The sequence below is a fragment of the Hyperolius riggenbachi genome, chromosome 12, assembly GCF_040937935.1.
Source record: "Hyperolius riggenbachi isolate aHypRig1 chromosome 12, aHypRig1.pri, whole genome shotgun sequence".
In the NCBI taxonomy this organism is placed as follows: domain Eukaryota; kingdom Metazoa; phylum Chordata; class Amphibia; order Anura; family Hyperoliidae; genus Hyperolius; species Hyperolius riggenbachi.
The window spans coordinates 199,654,343-199,675,374 of NC_090657.1; the positions used below are offsets into that span (position 1 = coordinate 199,654,343).

General features: G+C 42.9%; 1 protein-coding gene across 8 annotated transcripts in view; it reads right to left on the minus strand.

Annotated features, from left to right (window-relative positions):
- Window positions 1–21,032, minus strand: part of SULF2 (sulfatase 2) — a 504,100-nt gene that overhangs the window by 325,840 nt on the left and 157,228 nt on the right. The gene's annotated exons all lie outside the window — the stretch shown is intronic.

Here is a 21,032-nt window from a genome sequence, read left to right on the forward strand (position 1 = left end):
TGTGGTTAGGGGTGTGGCCTAAGTGTCCCGCTTTCTGATGAGAAAATGTTTTACTGTAAGGTAACCCAACGACAATGCAAGGCAATGGAACCTAGCACATTTACTGCCTCGCATTTGTGGCGGAAGTGCCCGATCAGTCGATGACCAGCCACAAAGTCAAGAGCGTATTTCAGTCAGACTTCTGCAGCAATACAGCAGTGGTGGAAGTAATGAAAGTCAACAGGTGATGCAGAAATGTTTAATGTGTTGCTGGTGGCGGTGTGGTGCGCACGCATGAAAGGATGTGATTACAACAGCAAACCTGGAAATCCCAGTGATGTACTTCCTGTCCAGCGAGGAGCATGACATGTGGCGAGGGACGTGCAGGGGGGGGGGGGGGGGGGTGAGGGTGTGCAGTGCTATGCATATGACCCTGTCAGCACACTCTGCCACACGGTCATATGAATTAAGTTTTCTGCCTTGCAGTGCAATGGGGGTGGAGCATTGCACCGGAACGCAATGGCTAGGTGTAAAATAGGCCTAGGTGAGCTCCCCTTACCCTGTCCATATTTGGGCTTTGAAGTGCGGCGACGGGCAATTTTGTCTTTTCAAATTTCAACAACCTGAATTCATATACCAACATTAGTAAACAGCACACTGAGAGGTGAAAGCACTGTGAGAACTGCAGGTAAGACTGTGCTATTGAGCTCCGTGTTAACTGTCCTACTCATTTTATTAGGCCATGGAACAAACCCTGTGAGAGCCAAACACAAAGCACTGAAGGGTTGCATGTCGGGCCACAAGGCTGTAGTGTGTGCAAAATGTAAGAAAACTAACAAAGGCAAGAAAAATGCATCTACTACTTGTGCGATTCAGGACTAGGGATGGTCAGAAAATTTCCACAAAATATCGATTTCTGAGTTTCTGATCGGAAATGGGCTTACCCCAGTGGTAACTGAAAATCGGTACTCCACAGTAATACCATATTACCACAACTCGAAAATTGTAGCACAAAAGCATTGGACTAATCACAGGCTTCAGAATTTTGACATGGAAACTGGAATACCGAGTTTTACTGTCGGAAGACTAGGTAAAACTTAGCAGTATCCGAGTTTAGTGATTGGTCTAAAATTTCCGTGGTATTCCTGTTTCCGCTGTTAACTATTGCATTCTCTGACTGGTCCAATACTTAACCACGGAATAGTTAACAGCAGAAGTATTTCCGAATTTCAAGCAGGGCTGTGGAGTCAAAAATATTCAGACTCCAACTACGACTCCTCATTTTATGAAACCACTGACTCCAACTCCGAGTCTGGGTACCCAAAATGGCTCAGACTCCTTAGTCTAATACTTACCAGGGCGGTGGATTTTGTACAAAAATCATCCGACTCCCGACTCTGACTCCTCAATATATGAAATCACTGACTCCGACTCTGGGTACCCAAAATTGCTCCGACTCTGACTCCTCGACTCCAACTCCACAGCCCTGATTTCAAGTGTGATGATTGGCCTAAAATGGGAAATTTTAAGTCAATCGCAGGACTTGGAAATTTCAGCAGTATTGGGCCAATCAGAGAATGCAATAGTTTAACGCGGAATACAGAAAAAAATCTGCAGCCTGTGATTAGTCAAATGCTTCCGACTCAGAAGTATTTGGCCAATTAGAGAATTTGGTAGTGTATCATGCATGTCCGCATAATAGCGGACATCTGCAAAATATAACGGATTCTGCAAAATAGCTTTTTGTTTTTACACAACTTTATTAACAAAAAGGACAAAAAACAACTCCATGGAAATTGGTAATCGTTATCGGAAATTGGGATTGCCGTGGAAATCAACAGAATCAGTAATTGGCATTTTCTGTAATCAGAATTTCTGCAATTATCTGTCCATCATTACTAAGGACATGTGAAATAGGAGGTGTATGCATGGTGTTATTGTCAGCTTCTAGGGGCAAGTATTTTTTTGTTTTTCGGGGAAGCAGAATTAGAGAGGCTGCACTGGAACTTAGCATCAGATTCAGAAGTGAATGATGCTACAACCAGCAGCTTGATTGATTAGCTGTCAGTGATCTGGTCCCCATTAATTCCACTTCCTGTAGAATGACAAAATCCTGTCAAGTTGACAAATCATTATCTTCTGAGTTTGTGGTGCACGGTTGTTCAACCCCCCAATGCAGGGGCGTAACTACAATACATGGGGCCCCTGGTAAAACTTTGATGCCCCCCTCACCCCCAATGTTTACACACCTTCCCCTTGGTGCCCTTCACGGCCTTGGGGCTCATCGCACAAAAGTCATAAAACAAGTGTAGCCATCATGATCTTCACAAGTGTAGCCACAAAAAACACCTGATCTGAAGTATAGTCCCCTGTATTGGAGGAAGGGAAGGTTAATAGTTGAGGCCTCCTACGATCGCAGGTGCTGCTCCCCTCAAGTTATGCCTCTGTCCCGGTGTGTCATAGAGGTAACAGGCACACATTCTCCTTCCTGTGTCTGCTTTGGCCCTGTACATATTCAGTGCATGGCCTTGTGTGAGATCATGGCCATGGCGCTAAACCAAGTCCCCACTGACCTCATCTATCCGGACTGAAGAAAACGCACAACACTAACAAAATATAAAGGTAGTTGTTCTGCAATTTACTATCAAACATGCAAAACTAAGAACAGGAGGATTTATATTTTGCCATTTTCCAGACCTTTGAATCTTTTATGTTTGTCATTTTCCATAACTTTATTTTACAGTTTTTGCCTTCCCTGAACGTGGGAGAGCACACAAGATAATCTGACTTTTTTGACTGTCACACAATGGAAAGCGTGGCGAGGCTCAGCTGGACAGAAGATGTTTCGTGTACAAAGCAACACTGCAGCCTGTCCATTCATGACACACAAAAGGCTGATAAAGGTTTATTTGATGCCTTCCAGTATACTGTGACAACCAGTACATGGAAGCATATAAAGGGTGGGGGCACAGATGTAATGTCTACCATCTGTAGAATATGCACACTGCTCTCAAAAATGGTACAGCTAACTGCAGGCTTCAGGTAGGCATAGGCTGACTTTTTTGGAGGAGGAGATTCAATCTCACAGTGATCTTTTCCCCATCAAGCAAACTTCTGATTGATTATAGAAAGTTTATCAGTTATCCAGAGTCACTGGATGTGACTCTAAACTATTGACAGGCAAGAGGTAAGAGATCAATGGCTGCATTGCTGTACACTGCATCGTATAGAAAAAGACTAGAAGAGCAAAAGGTTTATAGGACAACTAAAGCGAGAGGGATATGGAGGCTGCCGTATGTATTTCCTTTTACAGTGAGTCTGAAGCAACTTTAAAAAAAAAACACAGATACTCACCTAAGGAGAGGGAAGGCTCTGGGTCTTACAGATCTTGCAGATTTCCTTCTGTTTTAGGAAGGCAAATACACCTAGCTTTGCTTTTTTAGTAGGAGGGCTTTTTGGTCCCTTTTATCCCCCTATACATTCCTAGTAGTTTGGGTCACCCTGAGCTGCTTGGTTACTCTGCAACACAGGAGAGGAAACCATATTTTCACTGCTATAAAAGAAACCCCAAAAGATCTTATGCGTATTCCCAGCTCCATACCTGATAAAGGGTAGCGTTGGTGTTTGATTTACATGTCCCCATGTGGCTCAAAGCGTGACGCGGGGATGGAACAAAAGGAACCGATGCCAAAAGCTTTTCTGCTCTGTTGCGTTAAATCATTTAGCATTGATTAAACGAGATGGCCCCGGAAGCCCATGTGAACCGGCCCTCAGAGCCATCTTCAAGAACTGAACATGAAGAATTGGGAGGACAAGACAGGAAACCAACTCAAGACAACCAGTTGTCAGGCGCCACATACACCTAGGTTATGCAGTGCCCCTGCTGCTCTTCTGAGGACTCAACATCCTTCAACCAGATAATCACAACAGCTGGATATGGAAACAACATCAACACTGGAACAACCATCAGCAACCTTTTCTATGTGGATTACACCAAGCTGTATATTAAAAGTAAACAAAACCTAGCAGACATTGATTTACAGTGAGTACAGTGGTGTAACTAAGGAGCTTGGGGCCCCAGTGCAAGATCTACACTGGGCTCAAAACACTTTATTGATATGTAGCCCTAAAACCTACCAAGGACAGCTGCAGTGTCAGAGAGGTGTATTTAGAGTAAGGAAACAGTTTGTTAAGCATTACCACTATGCAATGCACCTACAGAGGTGTTCATTACCAGCATAGCACCAATAAAAAGCTAATAAGATAGAGGAAGGAGGCTCCCTAGTGGGCCTCCGGTGCGGTCGCAATCTCTGTATCCCCCATTGCTACGCCTTTGAGAGAGTATATCGGGATGTGATGTGTCCATGTCAGAAAGCCAAAACTCGCCTGACTGCTCCGTCTAGCTGTAAGTTCAGCACTTACCACACAGTAGTATCTGTATGTAACCATGTTCTCTTTCAGTCCTGCGCTGTAATGTGTAATTTATCTCATACTCCCTCTATACGATCAGTTTCCTGACACCTGGAATAAAGGCATTACATAAAATTCTCTAAGAAAAGCTGCTTTCCCCCGTCTTTATCCCTCTTCATATAAAGTGTGACCAGACTGAGACAGGCAGAATTATGATGCGTGCACAGGCATAAATCCCAGCCGTCATGTGGCGACGCATTCTAACCGCTGCTTACTGTTCATTTAGCTGTGTCCAATGAAGTATGAGACCCTTAATTACAAACTGCAAGAAGCCGTCGCGCGGCAGATAATAATCTTCCGTCGCAGAACAGAGCCGCCAACAGCTCTCTGTCCCATGCATACATTACGGCTAATACAGATTCTCTTCATTAAGTCCAGAATAAACCGGGGTGCCCTGGGGCGAGGGTACGGACCCGTGATGTGGCGTTTAATTAGGCGGAAATCAAGTAGTCGGCCTATTTTAGCATGAGGAAAAATGTATTTTTTTTTTATTTTTATTTCTTTCAAATGAGTAAAAAAAAGGCAAACTTCTTCCACACAAGTTATCAGACGAGTCTGCATAGAAAACCTGCCTGCAGACTCTGCTGTGAGGAATGTTTACTGAATAGTGCAGTTCTGTGGAAAGTTACAAGAGCAGCAGTGCAGCCAGTTGCAGGATTGCTTTCTGTAAAGCAGATTGGTTAGTCATTTTCAGCAATGACATGACAGAAATACCGGCTCCCATTCACCGGTCCTCTCAATCAGGACACAGGAGCTCCCACTCAACCAAACTGCTATTAGTGCCTGTTTCCACTACACGCAGATTGGTTGCAGAATGGATGCAGAAAAACTGACTCCAATGAATGCTGATGGGCCGGTTTCCACTAAACGCGATTTTTCTGATGCAGATTTTCCCATAGGCATTCACTAGAGGCAGTTTTTCTGCATCCATTCTGCATCCAATCTGTGTGTAGCGGAAACAGGCCTTTAGGGAGTAGATCTGACTGTGGGGTGCGGTTCCTGTTGAAGGCTCTTCTGAAAAAAGTGAGAGACCCTGCCAGCTTTTGGTGGTGGTGGTGGTGGGGGGAAGGTGGGGGACTTGGTGGTATTCTAACCACCTCTATTCAGAGTGGTTAGTACTTTGACAGACTAGTGTGAGGGAGGGAGATGCCATAGCAAAAAGTTACATGTTCAGTAAGAAGAGTATGTATTAAAGAGGAACTTTAACCCAGGACTGAACTTCAAATCAATCAGCAGCTGATCATTTTTTTCTCAGGACAATTTTTTACCTTTTCTTGAATAGATCAGGAAGGGTCTTTGTGGCTGATACTGTGGTGAAACCTCTCCCAGTGTACTGTGTATGTGAACCAAATACATTAACAAATATAATACTTTTTGTTTAATTAAACTATATTTTCTTCTTCTACATTTTTTAAAAGCAGATGTTGTTTTAGGACAAAACTTTGGGCTTCCAATGAGTCTGCAGGCTATACTGTGCAAATAATACTGATAGAACCTAATGATATGGACTAATGAGTTGGTGCAGCCATAAATAAACTACAAAATCCTTTTGGACAAACAAATTGGCCACTAACACCGGTACATCTTAGTCCAAATAGTCAAATTTTTATTGCACAATGTTCCTCAACACACAAGAGGCTCCTCATAGGAACCAAAACACAGATAGAAATTAAAACCTTTTTCTGCGCAGAAATAAAGTTAAAGTTAAAAACAGGAGCCAACCCACACTGCCCGTGTATGTATTATACCTAGGCTTGTGTGCATGGAGTCTGTCAATCAAACTGATCATAATGCTCCATGCAGGCAAGCCCAGTCTGCCTAGCTGTCACACATGCAGCATACCACATGCACACAGCAGCTGCTTCCCTCTAGTAGGGATAAGTCCGCAGTAGTTGTAATACAGCGCTGCAGCAAATGACCGTTGGCCGGCTAGGTTATTCACAGCTTGTCAACTTTATAGGAGGCAATGCATCACTGTTCATATTCCTCCAGTCGATATAAAGCTGGCCACTAACGGTCCAATTTCTAGCGAAAAATCGTTCGAGCGATCAGAAATTCTGATCGGATTGGTTGTAAATAATTTCCATTGGTAGACACAATCGATTATGAACGAGTGAAAAAAATGTCGCCCGAATGAATTTTCATCGAACGAAAATTTGGATTTTCTTGTTGGTCGTGATAGATAGGAAGCAATGATTGGTTAGTTGATGGTGTAGTGAACGATTTTTCGTCCGATCAGAATTTCTGATCGCTCGAACGATTGGACCGTTAGTGGCCAGCTTTAGTTGTGAAATAACAGGGTATATTTGCGATAGTCCGCCACTCTGTGCCTTCACTTCACTCAGCATTTCTCAGGTTGCTGGGTAGTCCACACTCTGCTACAGACATGTCTTGCCCTTTGAGACGGGGTCCCGGTCTCTGCCCGTAGGGTGCTTGCTCAAGCTGTCACTTCCTATTGACATAGCACATGGAGCCGGCGATAGTCACGCCTCCAGTTTGTACTGACGACAGGTGGCTAGTAAAGTCCAACCGGTGGTCAGCGGTATATGGTAGCAGAGGCACATGCAGTCGTGTGGTGGCACATTAACAAATATAATATTTTTTGTTTAATTAAACTATATTTTCTTCTTCTACATTTTTTAAAAGCAGATGTTGTTTTAGGGCCTGAGCACACTAATGCGCTTCTGTCTGCTTTTTTCAATCTGTAACATTGATTTGGGTCTGAAAATTAGACAGAAGCCGGTAGTTTGCTAAGGCCCTTTGGTGTTGATTCACTAAAGCAAATAGCGTGAGCAACGTCCTGTTACTCGCGCTATTAGATCAGCGTGCCTTAATGGGAAGTCCCTGCATGCTACACGCACTAGTAGCATCGTAGAATGCGTAAGCAAGCAATGAGCACTGCTTATAACAGCCATGCGGTAGTGATATATCGCTCCCGTGATACTTCACGAGCGCAAGCGGCTGCATAAGTGAAGTATCGCGGTGCAGGGACTTTACATTAAAGGGATACTGTAGGGGGGGGGGGGGGTTGGGGGAAAATGAGTTGAACTTACCCGGGGCTTCTAATGGTCCCCCGCAGACATCCTGTGCCCACGCAGCCACTCACCGATGCTCTGGCCCCGCCTCCAGTTCACTTCTGGAATTTCAGACTTTAAAGTCTGAAAACCACTGCGACTGCGTTGCCGCGTCCTCGCTTCCCCTGATGTCACCAGGAGCGCACGGCGCAGGCACAGACCATACTGGGCCTGCGCAGTACGCTCCTGGTGACATCAGCGGTAGCGATGACACTGGAACGCAGGCGCAGTGGTTTTCAGACTTTAAAGTCTGAAATTCCAGAAGTGAACCGGAGGCGGGGCCAGAGTATCGGTGAGTGGCTGCGTGGGCACAGGATGTCTGTGGGGGACCATTAGAAGCCCCAGGTAACTTCAACTCATTTTCCCCCGACCCCCCTACAGTATCCCTTTAAGGCACAGTGATTTAATAGTGCGAATAACAGGACGTTGCTCACGCTATTTGCTTCAATGAATCAACTCCTTAGAGAGACATTTTTAAAGGGTTCACATACTTTTAGGTACCACTGTATATCCGTGTCTAAATACCTTACATACATACTGTATATCGTAGATTGTATGTGAGTGAATATTGCTTGATCCACTCATATCTTAGGGAAGAAAGGTGCTATTGGCCAGGTGTGCCTTGCTTGGAGGCCCCATCATAGATTTCCTATGGGGTCCCATGACCTCTAGGTGTGTCTCTGCCTGGAGGTGAAAAAAATGAAGCTGTTGCTGTACGAACACACAACAAAGCTGCAGGAGCAGTGGCATTATTACAGCTCATGGGGGCCCCACACAATGCTTACACCCCTTCCCTTGCCTCCCCTTGGCGCCCTTAATGGCTTCGGGGCCCGTCTCACAAGGGTCATAAAAAAGGGTGGCCTTCATGATCTTCACACCCATAACAAGTGTAGCCACAAAACGCCTGATCTGAAGTATAGTTCCTTGTATCAGAGGAAGAAAAGGTTCGTAGTTGGGGCCCCCACAGCTCTGGGCCCCCAGAGCTCGCAGAGTCAGCTCCCCTCTAAATGCGCCCTTGGATGAAGCCACTGCTTCCCCAGTAGAATGTTACGTACATACAGTATGCATATATATATATATATATATATATATATATATATATATATATATATATATTTATACACACACATATATACATACACAGTGGGATGCGAAAGTTTGGGCAACCTTGTTAATCGTCATGATTTTCCTGTATAAATTGTTGGTTGTTAAGATAAAAAATGTCAGTTACATATATCATATGGCAGGGGTCACACTTGTCTTTCAGTTTCTACACTTTTCAGAAAACTGAAAGACAAATGTGACCTCTACCTTACAACAGCTAATGTAATTTATAGAGAAAACTGACAAATTGCGCAAGATGTCAGTTTTTTTTCTGCATGCGAAATCTGCATCAAAGTGTGACCTAGCTCATTGATTAACATGAGTTCTCAGTTGAAGTCAGTTTTTCTGTGTAGAAAACGCGTACGAAAGCCGGTAAGTGTGACCCCTGCCTTAGGAGACACACACAGTGATATTTGAGAAGTGAAATGAAGTTTATTGTATTTACAGAAAGTGCGCAATAATTATTTAAATAAAATTAGGCAGGTGCATAAATGTGGGCACTGTTGTCATTTTATTGATTCCAAAACCTTTAAAATTAATTATTGGAACTTAGATTGGCTTGGTAAGCTCAGTGACCCCTGGTCTACATACACAGGTGATTCCAATTATGAGAGAGTATTTAAAAGGGTCAATTGTAAGTTTCCCTCCTCTTTTAATTTTCTCTGAAGAGTAGCAACATGGGGGACTCAAAACAACTCTCAAATGACCTGAAGACAAATATTGTTCACCATCATTGCGTAGGGGAAGGATACAGAAAGCTGTCTCAGAGATTTCAGCTGTCTGTTTCCACAGTTAGGAACATATTGAGGAAATGGAAGGCTCAGTTCAAGTTAAGGCTCGAAGTAGCAGACGAAGAAAAATCTTGGATAAACAGAAGGGATGAATGGTGAGAACAGTCAGAGTAAACCCATAGACTAGCACCAAAGACCCACAACATCATCTTGCTGCAGATGGAGTCACTGTGCATCGTTCAACAATTCGGCGCACTCTACACAAGGAGATGCTGTATGCAAGAGTGATGCAGAGGAAGCCTTTTCTCTACCCACAGCACAAACAGAGGTATGCTAAAGCACATTTGGACAAGCCAGCGTCATTTTGGAATAAGGTGCTGTGGACTGATGAAACTAAAATTATTTTGGCAAAACAAGGGGTGTTATGCATCGAGGAAAAACAACACAGCATGCCAAGAAAAACACCTGCTACCTACAATAAAATATGGTGGTGGTTACAATATGTTGTGGGACTGTGTGACCAGTGCAGGGACTGGGAATCTTGTCAAAGTTGAGGGACACATAGATTCTACTCAGTATCAGCAGATTCTGGAGACCAATGTCCAGTAATCAGTGACAAAGCTGAAGTTTAGCCGGGGCTGAATCTTTCAACAAGACAATGAGCCTAAACACAGCTCAAAATCCACTAAGGCATTCATGCAGACTTTCAGAGGAACAAGTACAACGTTCTGGAATGGCCATCTCAGTCCCCAGACCTGAATACAATTGAAAATATGTGGTGTGAGTTAAAGAGAGCTGTCCATGCTCGGAAGCCATCAAACCTGAATGAACTAGAGATGCTTTTTAAAGAGGTATGGTCCAACATACCTTCAACCAGAATCCAGACTCTCATTGGAACCTACAGGAAGTGTTTAGAGGATGTAATTTCTGCAAAAGGAGGATCTACTAAATATTGATTTAATTTCTTTTTTGTGGTGCCCAAATTGATTCACCTGCCTAATCTTGTTTAAACAATTATTGCACACTTTCTGTAAATCCAATAAACTTCATCTCACTACTCCAATATCACTGTGTGTGTCTCCTATATGATATATTTAACTGACATTTTTTATCTTAACAACCAACGATTTATACAGGAAAATCATGATGATTATCAAGATTGCCCAAACGTGCGCATCCCACTGTATAATTTTTTTTAAATATATAAATCCAGCGTGTTGTTGCTCACAAAACTCCTGAAAAATCGTCCCAAAATTCAGAAAGCTGACAAGTTCAAAGTTAAACTTTTAAAGAAACAAAAAAGAGGGGGAGACCAATGGGCCAATATAGTATAATATGTATTGTTTACACATTTTCTCATAAGCACGGGTTACCTCAAAGGCAACCACCGTGTAGGTGTTATGAAGTCGTTCTCTATAGTATCAAGAAGCAGGGGCTAACACTCCTTCACCAATAGCGGATGATAAACAGTGTAATGGTAGGTAAAACTGTGGCGCTAACAAGATTAAAGTATATTAAGAATTGCTTAAAAAAGAGGAAGCGGTGGACTTAGCATTGAACAGAAAACACTAGGTCTATTTAAAAACAAACTATTTTATTTAGACAAGTGGAGTCTTTCTGTCTACATTTTTTTTTGTTTTTTTTTAATAGAACATTTGTGTTTCCTACCTGGAGGTAAGTCTATCACTACCTACCTTTTAAACAGTTTATAGTGTAATTTAATGTTGGTGCCGCTGTTTTACCAACATTACAAAGTTAACATTTATGTGAATTTACCAAGTAAAAGAAGTTGCCTTATCTAATGCCTCCCTTTGTGTCTCTTATTTAGGAACTATAGGCCCTGATTTGTAAAGACGCCGCTCTGTGCTAGCCAGCTGTCCTGCCGCCCGGAAGAATCCCAGCGCTGACGTGTCCTTTCCATTCTTCCCTGGCAAAGTCACTATTTCCAATTATGCAAAACGATGGAGCGCAGTACGAGGGTAAAAGGCAACAGATTGAGCCTGTTAGGCGGAAGACGGCCGTGCGCTTTGTGGAGGCCGGGAAAGCGTGGCTATAAAAACTCTGCCGCTTTTTTCATTTCCACACTACATATTAATAACGGCGCCTAGCCAGGCCGATTCCATCTCTTCTTTTATCCGGAAAGCGACAATAAGCCCAGCTAACCTCTCACCGTGTCGTCCAGTTCTTGATCCTATTTCACGCCTCATTCAGAAGGAAGATTAGCAGGACTTTTATTCCATCTCAGGTATTAAACAATTTCATTCACAGAGGGATTTGGCGGACTCCTGCATCGCGCTTTAAATCCCGCTGAATCGCACTTGTTAAACATGCATTTGCATACATTGCAGGGTGTTTACTGCGGCTGACCCCAATATCCAGCATCACAAAAGAACGGTGGTTTTGTTGACCTGCATGTGACCTGTCCGCTGTACAACACAGAGTAAAAAATAAAGAAAATTTGAATCCAGGGGATTTTAAAGAGGAAAATGTCATAGGCTTAGGCTGCTGAGAAGTGCAAATGAAAATTCCTCTAAGACGACCTTATTGATCTGAATGTGCACAGCACAAACGTCTCAGCAGGATTCATCTGCTGTGTTGACTGCAACTTTACGTGACCTGTAATGCATCTATCTATGGGGAATTTTGATCCCTACTGATATAGAGGCTGGGACAAACACATGAGAGGATTACTTTATTTATAGACTAATGCTACAAAAAGCACCATCTATAAAAGGGACTTCAGAGTCATAGCTAAATGCACAGCTTATGTGATTATCTAAGAACTGTCCTAAAGTTATGCAAAGTATTGCTTCCATCTGCCTCTTTCATGGGCTATTTCTAGTTCCTATCCAAAAAGCAATCTCTGCTTTGTCAACAACATCCTCTTCTCATCCACTCTAGCCACCTATTCTCATGTTCTTGCACACAAGATTCTTCACTATTCTCCTCTAGAACTCACTCCCACAATCTATAGCACTAAGGCCCTGTCCACACTGGCACGGATGGAAGACTAATCCATGAAAAAACTGATCTATGCTGTCCAACTTCATGGGCAGGGGCGTGGCTAGCACCAGATTTATTGGCTGGAGTGGGGATAGCATCATTTCCCGGCTCTGGGGGCTGAGCCAAATGTGAACAAGAGGTGGGCCTGTCAGAGAAGGGGGGCGGACACAAAAAACATTCTGGGTATGCTGGCCAGTTGGACAGCACTGATCTATCGAATTCAGAACTGCGCACCACTCATGTTTTCTTTTTTTAAATCATCAGCTGCAAAAGTCGCCTTCAACCAACTTAGTGTTTCAAATGTTGAAGTAATTTTAGCAATATTGTTTGAGAAAAAGGCTTTTATATAGAAACAAAAATAAATGAAAGACAAAGTCAATGGTAGAAACACACCCCATTCAACATACATAACCATCAAAGATCTGTCACGTACCTCTTGTTATACATACAACCCTCACCCCCTATTTTCTGCTCACCAATTCGTTCCTTTCCCACTCTTCACAACTTGTACTCTTTGCCAATAAAGTTTTATAACAATATTCAAAACAGATGATCTGTTCTGAAGAATAGTCTAACACCCAGGTACTTGAAATAAAGTCCAAGGTATATTTTGATTATTCTTTAACAGAGAGAATGTTCTGAGGGTAGTAGCCCAGGTCCGGGACTATTGATTTCTGGGCATTTATTTTATGGTATGAAGCAAGGCAGAACAAGTCATGCCTGAAGAAGAAACTTAACTCAGGCAATAAAAGGAGCCGCTGGGGAGGTCAAATACAACAAGCTAAGAGTTCATTGAACTCTTAGCTTGTTGTATTTGACCTCCCTGACTGCTTATGATTAAAGTTTTATTTGTGCCTCTGTGGGGAGGAAATTGCACCAATATCTTCCATTTTAAACAGTTTTTATGTTTTTAGCATATTTCATTCGATTTTGGTGCCTCTGTTCCAGCCATTCAATTACCAGTAGTCCACCCCACCCTTGGTGGAGGGGCATTACTCCTTTTTGTTGTTTTTCAACATTGACAGAGAGGGAAATTTTAACCTGAGTAGGGTTGGGTCTAATCTCCCCACCTGCCTATACAGAGGTTACATTGGTAGTAACCCACCTTTGTGAGTACCATTTCACTACATTACATTTGGATAATGTCTAATGCAACATACTGCACTATTAAGAGCTCTGGATTGTCTCCTTTTGCCTTACAAGATTTCTTTATAGTTATTTTCAGAAATGACATAACGGACACTCCTCTACAGGTATCTGGCTGCAGGTAATAAAATACGAGGCTACAGTATGTAATAAACATACTCTCTGTAATTCAGAACATTCTATATTTTGGTAAAAGTGTCAGGTATAATTCTGAACCACTTAGCTTGTATGTTAGATTGTACGTTACGTGAATTATAACAGGCGTGAGCAAACTTGTAAACCTGTCATGACAAAGATAGCTAGTAAATTAGTGTTGCTGTTTGGTTTCGGCAATAAATTAACCCAAATAGCGTGTGTGTTGGTAATGATCTACGTAAATAGCCGCCTGACTAAAATTCAGCTCTGACACGGAATTTCAGTGCTACTGGCTATTGTATCACTACCTGAACACATGCTATTCAGGTTACCTTATACAGTGGATGAAGCCAAACCTGAATAGCAATAGCATGCAGTACAACCGCTAGGCAACACTATGGAGCAGAAAATAAAGCCTGCATAAAGATTGAGCACTCGTAGCTAAGACTAAGAATATTTATCACAGGAAAAAATGAAACCTAATGTGAAAGAAAACACAAATTAACCATTTGCTGCAGTGGAGGCAGTATATCTATGGCCCGCTGGTGGTTATTAATGGCTCCAGGGGCATAAATATACATACCTCACTGCGATCGCCCGCATTCTCGTTGCCGCCCGTGAGTACACTGATCAGTGAATGGGAACACGGTTCCCATTCACCGATCAAAGTGCCTGTGATCAATGATCACCAGCATCAATGAGATCCCGGAGGTCATTGATAAAAATAAAGTGAAAATATACACACTAATTCCTGTGTACTGTTTGCAGTTCATAGGAATACAAAGCAGCTAGTCTATCTAGCTAGTATATCTAGCGGCCATATTGTAAAAATACACCCTAATACATTAAATTAAATAAAAATAAATAAATCTCCCATTAAAATTAGCCCCTTACCTCCCCAATTCTCCCATATTTACTAAAACAAAACATTTGTATATATAAAAAAATGACATTTAAAAAAAAAACAGTTACCTTAGGGACTCAAATTTTTTAATATGTATGTCATGAGGGTATATGACTGTTATTTTTGCAAATAAGGGCCAGTGACTGACGCAAAACTGAATAAATAGACCTTAATTAACAAATAAAATATTGTCTCCATACATTGTACTAGGGAAATTTTTTAAGCATTGTAATAACCAGAGCAAATGGGCAAATAAAATGTGTAGATTTTATCCACAGTAGCACATTTTATTTTAAAAATATCATGGCGACAAACTAAAAAATAATTAATTTTTTCCATTTCCATTTTTTTCTTATTACGGTATTCCCATTAAAATGCAGTTAGAATACAATAATTCTTACCGATTCATACCACTCAAGGAATGCCTAACTGGTGGCAAAAAAAACTCAAAATATAGATTATTTTGTTGTGATAAAGTTATTGGTGAATGAATAGAAGGCGCACTGAAATGTGAAAATTGCTCTGGTCCATAAGGGGAAAAAACCCTTAGTGGTGAAATAGTTATAGGTCACCTGGATCAAGAGGGACATGGAGACTGCCATATGTATTTCCTTTTAAACAATACCAGTTGCCTGGCTGTCCTGCTGATCCTCTGCCTCTTATACTTTTAGCCATAGACCCTGAACAAGCATGCAGCAAATCAGGGACTTCTGACATTATTGCCAGACCTAACAAGATTAGCTGCATGCTTGTTTCTTGTGCATTTCAGACTCTACTGCAGCCGAGTGGATCAGTATGAGAGCCAGACAACTGGTATTGTTTTAAAGGAAATAAATATGCCAGAGTAATGATCGCTGCTGCAGCAGCTATTACTGGAAGTAGTAGTGCTGCAGCTCAGGCAGTTCTGATCTATTTCCATGCAAGTTGCATAGCTTTGTCTGTCTTTCCCTGCTGTCAGCTTGTGACTGATTATCATTCACCTGTGTGGGAATCTGCATGTCTGCTCCCATTGGATGACCTCAGTATAAAGATCTGCTTCCTGCAGGGTTTCCTTGGGTTTTCATAGCTTCAGTGTAAGCCAGTCTTGCTGTCGCTTTAGCCCCCGATCGTGTTTCTTGTTATAAAGATACTTTGCTGGTCTTTGCATCATATATTGGTTCATTGCCAATATATATGCATACCAGCACGTTTATTATTTTCCTTGTATTTGTGTTACGTTGATACATCAGTGTTGCTGATGTATACGTACACGAACTGTTTATATCCTGTGTGCAGTTAGTCAGCTTTCCAGCACGTTTTGGTAGGTTGCGCGTACCGTGACCACCCGTGCTGAGGTAGTTACCCTGCTCCTGGTTCTGTTTGTGGATTGCGTTCATCTCTGCGAAGAGATAACGAATCCTTCTGAATCCTGTTCCTGGTCCTGTTTGTGGATTGCGTTCATCTCTGCGAAGAGATAACGAATCCTTCTGAATCCTGTTCTGTTACTGTTTGTGGATTGCGTTCATCTCTGCGAAGAGATAGCGAATCCTTCTGAGTCCTGTTCCCTTTATTACTCCAGTCCTAGTCAGCGTTCCTGCTTATGTCATATCGGTTCATTGCCGATATATACATATGTTAGTCAGACGTTACAAATAGTTTCATTGATAGCTGTAATTGTAATACGCTAGGAAAACATACTTATTGTATATTTATCTGTGTTACGTTCATCTATCTTAATCCTGCTATTTCCTCACTATCCTGTCCTGTCTTTGTGAGGCACGCCATCGCCGCATCGCATTGGCTGCCTCATTCCAGTCTGTCTGGTTTTGGACGCTTGCTGTCGCTAAGTAGCCGCTAGCTAGCAAGCGTTTATTCTGTCTACCTGTCCTGATCTCCTCAGTTCTGGTTTGTGCGCTCAGCGCTACTTTGCGCTGAGACGTTATAACGAAAGCATTGTTTGTGGCTGTCAGATCTGCACCGGCTCTGTGCGCCACAATCTCCTATTGGAGTCAGTCCTCTCCTCCACTATACTAGGGATAGCCTGTTTCCTGGTGCTAGTGTGTGTACCTCCTCCACGCCAGCTCATGCGTTGCATGCTGACTGTGGAGAATACACCACCAAGCCTTACATTATGAAAACCCCATTACCAATCCCCATTGTGGGGGGGATTCCCAGAAAGTATGACACTGTTAATTATGGTTCCTGTTCCTTTAAGAAATTTGAAGAACTTAGCTCTGAAACAGAAAATGAGTTTTTCTCTGAATGTGCCAGGTTCCTGACCAATCCTGATCTCCAAGCGACTCCTGTTTCAACCTGGGCACTCCAACTAAGTTATATTTTGTATAAAGGGGAATTATTCCAGTGGGCATTTGATGTTCTCAATCATTCCGATTTGAAAGAGAGACCGCTGGAATTTCTAGCGTTTGTGATCCATAACTGGTTGCGCATAGATCCATTGCCTTTTCCTCTTAATGAACTCCTGGCAGCAGGCCAATCAGCTGCTCCTTCAATTGCTTGCAAGAATGAGCAGCAAGCAGAAAGTGTTACTGATAATTTTCCTGCAGCTTTGAATAAATCACCAAAAACCGCAAGGTCAAAGGCAAAACGCAAACGTTCTAAGAAACGTGTCCAATCTGCAGAATCGTTATCCTTAGCGACTGAGACCTATAATGAGATTCTGCCATTAACAGATAATGAAATGCAATTGTCTTTCAGGGGAGTTAAATGGACTTATGAAACTACTAATGAACTTTCCTCCCTGGCTAGGGAAAATAAAGATTTTTGTTTAAAAGAATTATCTGAGTATGATTATGAGGAGATATTACAGAGTATTGAACAAATCAACTTATTTGTGAAGCAAGGAAAGTTTGCATACACTACAGTTCAGCACTTGCTACAGGTATTGGAGATTCTTAGGAATAAGGAATCTGCCAATCACCTGCTAATTAACCCAATATATGTCCCTGCTACAATCATATCTGCAAACCATGATCTGCCTGTTAAGTATGCTTGGAATCCTCCATTTGAGAAAGGAGAGATGGAAGCTCTGGTCAATGAATGGAAGAATGATTCAAGTTCATTTTGTCAATTTTACAGTGCAAAAAGTGAATTGGTATTGAATGCATGCATTAAGTCTGCCTATAACCTAATAAAAACTGGTGTGTGTGAGTATGACTTTGTGGCTCCATTGATTGATGTGTGGGAACTGATTTTGGATGATTTTTTTGTGACTCCGAATTCGCAAATTTGGCGTTCTGACCCGCCTGCTTCAGCACCTTTGGCTGATTCAGCAGGTGATTCGGAGCTCTTTTTGTGTGAAATTGAAGTTCCTGCAATTCCACCCTGTACCATGGATAACTCAGTGTTAGGGCTGGTGCACACCGAGCGGCTTTTTGGGCGTTTTCAGATCCGCTTGCGGCTGCGGATCTGCTTGGTCAATGTATCTCAATGGGGTGGTGCACACCAGAGCGGCAGGCGTTTTGCAGAAACGAAAAATGCCTGGGTGAGGCATTTTTTGGATTGCGGATGCGTTTCTGCCTCAATGTTAAGTATAGGAAAAACGCAAACCGCTCTGAAAAACGGCACTTCAGAGCGGTTTTGCAGGCGTTTTTGTTACAGAAGCTGTTCAGTAACAGCTTTACTGTAACAATATATGAAATCTACTATACTGAAAACCGCAGCAGCAATCCGCAAAACGCTAGCAAAACGCCTCATAAAAATAAAAAAAAGCGTTTAAAAATCTGCTAGCTTTTTGCGGATCTGCTAGCGGGTTTTGGTGTGCACCAGCCCTTACTTCCCAGTAAAACAGAAGCCACTGATACATTCTTAACCTTGCCCTGCGCAAATTTCTCAGCAGAGAATCCAGAGGTCCTGCTGACTTCCGAGTCCAGCCTAGCCAGTACTCATGACTCTTTGTTTAGTGAAACAGACACCAGAAAAATCTTGCCTGTCTCTGCAAACACTTCTGCAGAAATTACCTGTGTTAATAAAGTTCAACTCCTGTCTGATCCAGCAGATGCGCAAACATTGTGTCTTGATCTTCCTGTTTCTACACCTCGCTCTAGTTTCGTGAATAGCTCAGAGCATCTGCTATGTGAACCTGAAATCGCAGAATTATTACCTTGTTCAGAAAATTTTCCAATAAATTTGCCCTGTACCATGAATTGTGCAGTAGATCTCTCCAATGAAACTCAGGTCACAGAATCATTATGCTGTCCAGCAGGTGCTTCCATGGTTTTGCCCTGCAATATGGACTGTTCAGTGATCCTGTCCAGTGAAGCTGTGGTCGCAGAGTCTTATGCTTCACCCAGTATTTTGGATACTTTAAACCCTCTAGCAGAGGAGGCTGAAGCACTGCTTACCTCAGTTGGTGTTGCAGTAATATTCACTTGTCTAGCAGCTGTTTTGGAATTACAGTCTGCTCTAATAAAACTTGATGAATTTCTGCCCAGCAAAGCAGAAGCCATTGAAATATTGTCCTTGTCAGCAAGTGTGTCAGATACCTTGCCCTGTACACAGTCTGATTTAACCAATGTTGTTGAGTCCCTCTCCAGTGTTTTAACAGCCGAGGAACTCCAGCCCTGTCCTCTGAATGTTTCAGAAGTCTTGCCCTGTAACATGTATAATTCTGATTCTCTGGTCAAAATAATAGAAATCTCAGAATTTCAGTCCGGTCTGATGAGTGTTCCTGAAACCCAGCCCTGTATCCTGAAAGATTCTAGTTCTCTGGCCGCTGTGGCAGAGGTTCCAGAGTCCCCTTCCTGTCCAGGGAATTCCTCAGTTTTGCCTAGTCCAGTGGGGGCTGCTGCAATACTGACTTGTTCTGCAGCGCCTCATGAGCTCCAATCCAGTGTATTAAATGAGTCTCTGTCCAGTCCAGAGGTAGTTGTGGAGTCCCTATCTGGTTCAGTGCATACATCAGAAGATTTGTCCTGTTTTGTTGGTGCCCCTGAATCTGATTTGTTACTGACTTTGCTGGAATCAGCGACATCTAAGTCTGATCCAGCATTCTCGTGTAAAAGTCCAGTGGTTGCGAAGTTTAGTCATGATGATTTTTTTTTGGCCAGTCCTGGTTTTGGTCCTGTCTTGGCTGACCCTGAGGCTCACAGTTCCTTGACATGCCCAGAGGTTTCTCTTGTGCCGGTGTGCCCAGATGTTCTTTGTGTGCCAGAATGCCCAAGTGTGTCTAAGGTGTTAGCGTGCTCTGATGCTTCCTTAGTGGGAACATGTTCTGATGTTGCCAGTCTGCCTGCATGCCCAGAGATGGTTCTGGTCCCTGAAAGCCCTGATATTGATGTTTGTCCTTGTGGCCCTGACTCGGGAATTGCCCTAGATTCCATAGGGGTTTTTGATAGTTCTCCATGTGAGCCTAAGGGGCGTTCTGACCTATGGGGATCTCTTTGGAGCTTCAAGGTGTTCTGGGAGGTCTCTGAGAAAACCTGTCCTGGTGCCTTGGACTGGTTCAACAGTGGGTTTTGTGTTGGTAAAGACAGTACTGGTGGGCATTGCAAAGGCTTTGGCGTTTCTGAACGGTTCCTGGAAGGCGGTGGGTATCGCTCAGGGAATTTCGGAGGGCTTTCTTCTGGAAATCATGGTTCTGATGGGTGTCACACTGGGGCTTGTGGTACTGATGGGCGTGGTTCTGTAGGTTCTGGTTCTGATGGGTCCAGTCTTGTGGGGACTGATTCTGGAATTCGGTCTTGCCGGGCTGTCCCGGTCATCATGAATTATCAGTCAGACTGTTTTGTTGGGAATTTCGGTTTTGAAAAGCGTCTGGAATCCGCTTTTAAAGGCGGGGGTACTGTAATGATCGCTGCTGCAGCAGCTATTACTGGAAGTAGTAGTGCTCCAGCTCAGGCAGTTCTGATCTATTTCCATGCAAGTTGCATAGCTTTGTCTGTCTTTCCCTGCTGTCAGCTTGTGACTGATTATCATTCACCTGTGTGGGAATCTGCATGTCTGCTCCCATTGGATGACCTCAGTATAAAGATCTGCTTCCTGCAGGGTTTCCTTGGGTTTTCATAGCTTCAGTGTAAGCCAGTCTTGCTGTCGCTTTAGCCCCCGATCGTGTTTCTTGTTATAAAGATACTTTGCTGGTCTTTGCATCATATATTGGTTCATTGCCAATATATATGCATACCAGCACGTTTATTATTTTCCTTGTATTTGTGTTACGTTGATACATCAGTGTTGCTGATGTATACGTACACGAACTGTTTATATCCTGTGTGCAGTTAGTCAGCTTTCCAGCACGTTTTGGTAGGTTGCGCGTACCGTGACCACCCGTGCTGAGGTAGTTACCCTGCTCCTGGTTCTGTTTGTGGATTGCGTTCATCTCTGCGAAGAGATAACGAATCCTTCTGAATCCTGTTCCTGGTCCTGTTTGTGGATTGCGTTCATCTCTGCGAAGAGATAACGAATCCTTCTGAATCCTGTTCTGTTACTGTTTGTGGATTGCGTTCATCTCTGCGAAGAGATAGCGAATCCTTCTGAGTCCTGTTCCCTTTA